This window comes from Papaver somniferum, chromosome 5 (genome assembly GCF_003573695.1).
Source record: "Papaver somniferum cultivar HN1 chromosome 5, ASM357369v1, whole genome shotgun sequence".
Taxonomy (NCBI): domain Eukaryota; kingdom Viridiplantae; phylum Streptophyta; class Magnoliopsida; order Ranunculales; family Papaveraceae; genus Papaver; species Papaver somniferum.
In genome coordinates, this window is record NC_039362.1 from 49,777,816 (window position 1) to 49,781,420 (window position 3,605).

Here is a 3,605-nt window from a genome sequence, read left to right on the forward strand (position 1 = left end):
TAAAGTCTCAGATGGGCATAAGAACACATACTTCAGGTTATCTGGTAGTGGTTTGAGGTCCAACTTAGGGGGCTCTTCTAAGGAAGGAACTAAGGTAGTCTCAGAAGCTGGTAATGGTTCGAACCTAGCTTTCCATCTATCAGTGTCTAACACAGGAGTAGAATCTAATAGAGCATTCACTTGTTCAATGGTACTATCATCGTCAAAATCTAAACCAAAACGGGATAGAAAACTCTTTAATGGGTCTTCAGACAAGATGTTTGGTAATGACTCCTGAACTAAGGATTCTATCATATTCACCTCTTTAACACATGTGTCATCTAGCTCATAAGGTAGCTTAATGACATTAAAAATGTTCATTTCGATAGTCATATTACCAAAGGATAAATTCATCACACCATTTCGACAGTTTATGATCGCATTAGACGTAGCTAAGAATGGACGACCTAAAATCACAGGTATCTGGTTCTCTGGGTCAGAGACAGGTTGGGTATCTAGGACCACGAAATCCACTGGATAAATAAACTTGTCTACCTCAATAAGAACATCCTCGATAACACCTCGAGGAATTTTGACAGACCTATCAGCTAACTGCAGTGTTATCTGAGTAGGTTTCATTGCACCAAGTCCTAGCTGTAAGTACACATGGTACGGCAGTAAGTTCACATTGGCTCCTAAGTCAAGTAAAGCTTTTTCTACCCGGTGTTTACCTATTGTACAAGCAATGGTTGGGGAACCTGGGTCTTTGTACTTTGGAGTGGTAGTGTTCTGAATGATTGAACTTACATGACTAGCTAAAAAGGATTTCTTATGGACGCTAAGTTTTCGCTTTCGCGTGCACATATCCTTAAGGAACTTGGCATAAGCAGGAATTTTCATAATTGCATCTAATAAAGGAAGGTTTATGGTAACTTTCTTAAAAACCTCCAATATGTCATTAAAGTTCGATTCCTTCTTTGTTGATGCTAATAGCTGGGGAAATGGGGCTCTAGGCACAGAATCAGACCTCTCAGGAACCGAATTGGCATCATCGGAAATTTTATCAGTCCCCTCAGTTAGTGGTCCTGAGGTATGAGATCCTGAGGGGTGAACTACAATATGTTCACTATCGGGCATGGTTACCTGATTGTCTACTACTCTACCACTCCTAAGGGTTCTAATAGCGTTCAATTGATTCGATGGTTTTGCACCTACTTCATGAACTCCTCTAGGGTTGGGGGTAGTCTGACTAGGGAGCCTTCTGTTATCTCTCTCACTTAAGGTCTTAGCTATTTGGCCGACTTGAAGTTCTAGCTTAGCAAGGATCTGAGCATTAGTTTGAAAGTTCTGCTTGGTTTCCTGTTGAAAACTAATTTGGCTTTGTGGTAACATATCCTGAGTTTTTGCTAACATCTTAATAGATTCCTCTAAGCTAGTCGTTTTGTTTTCTGGGCATGATGAATTCTTAGTGTAACCAAAACCTGGGGGATCAGTAGAATTACTAAACTGACCTTGACTCTGGCCCTTAGACCATGAAAGGTTCGGATGGTTTCTACAACCAGGATTATAGGTTTCTGAATATGGGTCAAACTTCTGACGGTTATCATACCTAGTGTTATTATAGAGAGCATTGGCTTGCTCTTCATTATTCTGGCCTTCCCAAAAAGGCTCCAATCTACCACTAGTGTGACCCACTTCTAAAGCTTCTAACCTTTTCTCTATAGCAGCAATTTTGGCATCTGATTCAAAGCTTCCTTCTACCCTATTAACGTTTCCTCTGCCTAGAAGAATTGTTTCCTGGGGTACCCTATTGCTTTCCCATTGTTGGGTCTTTTCGGCGATTTCATGCAAATATGTCATCGCATCATTAACTGTTTGGTTTTCAAACCCACATGTACACATCGAATCTACTGTAGTTGTAGTGGGATAATCTAAACCCTCATAAAGGATCTGAACTAACCTAACCTTTTCTAAACCATGATGAGGACATTGGGCTAATAAATCATTGAACCTTTCCAAATACCTATACAAAGACTCTCCCTCTTGTTGTGAAAACGTGCAGATTTGCGTCCTAATAGACGATGTTTTTTGCCTAGGGAAAAACTTGTTCAAAAAGGCAGATGTAAGTTGTTCATATTTTTCAATTGATTCGGAAGCCAAACTATACAGCCACGACTTGGCTTTATCTTTTAAGGAAAAGGGGAATAACCTGAGTTTCAAAGCATCATCATCAAGGTTTCTAATTTTCAGGGTACTACAAATTTCCTCAAAGTCCCTAACATGGAAATAGGGGTTTTCATTTTCTTTCCCTAAAAAGATTGGGAGCAACTGTAAGGTTCCAGGCTTAAGTTCATAATTTGCTTCAGTTTCAGGTAACTTGATACACGAGGGACGAGTAGTCCTAGTAGGGTTCAACAAATCTTTCAAAGTTGCCATCTCTGGCGCTATTGGACTCTCAGGGATTTTCTCCTCAAACGGACGTTCAAAAACGGAATTTTCAAGAATCGGACTTTCTAAATTGAGGTAATCGAGATGCTTAGAACTACTAGGTTTCTGTTTAACAAATCTACCTAGGGCGTCTCTTTTACGTTCAGGCATGCAACATAATAAGGTAGGGAATTCTATGCAATCACAAAACAAGGCTGACTCAACCAAATTAAACCTAAACTTCTACCAAACAAAAATCATGATGGCTCCACTTAGATTGTTTCTAGAGCAGTTTTTATTCTTTCGAAAAGGAACTCGTTACAATCTGAGCAAACCCCTCTGGAATCAATCCGAGTCAAAGTAAGTTGAATCGAGGCGAGGGAAGCTCAGTGGAGCTTTGATACCCAAGGCCTCACCGGTTACAAGGCGGCGCAGTCACGCATTCAACTCACAGAAACCTTCAAGAACTTCGAAGTATGCTCAAAAGAGTAACCAATATTTTTCGAACGACTTTCGTATTAAGCTCGTTACCCTATAGGTCTCGTTCTAGTCAAAATTTTAGGCTTAGGTTTGCGTTTGGTTTCGTTTTCCTAAGGCGGGAAAGAAGAGAACGGTGATGAAATCCGAACCCTTATCTTGTATGGTCAGACCTTGCCCTTTACTAGGAAATTAAAGCAGCCGTTTTCAAGTCCTCAGCATATATGCAAACGAAGGAATACAGTAAACCCGCTGACAGGGGATTCGCGGGTGTTTCGAAAAACTTACCTCCCGTACCAGACGGGCGAAGAACCGCTGAAGTCGACTCGGGCCACGACTCCTATGTCATGTACGAACCCGAGGGGTCGAGGCGATATCGTAATCACCGTCCTTATCTGCACACGGTTTATATTTAAACCAACCCTTCCTTAGGGTTTAAAAAAAATAATAATGTTCAAAGTCCAATGTCCAAGTGTCCAAAAAAGAAAAGAAAAATTACAAAAATAACAAACCCTAATACAGTTCTCTCTCTTTTTTTTCTTTTTTTATAAAGAAAAATAAACAAACCCTAAAAAAAAAAAGAGAAAATATCTAAAAAGAAATTGTTTTCTTCTCCGTTCTTTTCGCTTTGAGCTTTCGCTCCAAGTCTTTATGCTTTAAGTTCCAGTCTTTACGAAATCACCAAACTCCTTGGTGCAATTCGCTTTATGATCCAAAACCTG

General features: G+C 40.1%; 1 pseudogene; it reads left to right on the forward strand.

The window, feature by feature from the left end:
- The first annotated feature begins 1,951 nt into the window (after positions 1 to 1,951).
- On the forward strand, positions 1,952 to 2,051 carry LOC113284865 (annotated as a pseudogene).
- Positions 2,052 to 3,605: the final 1,554 nt, after the last annotated feature.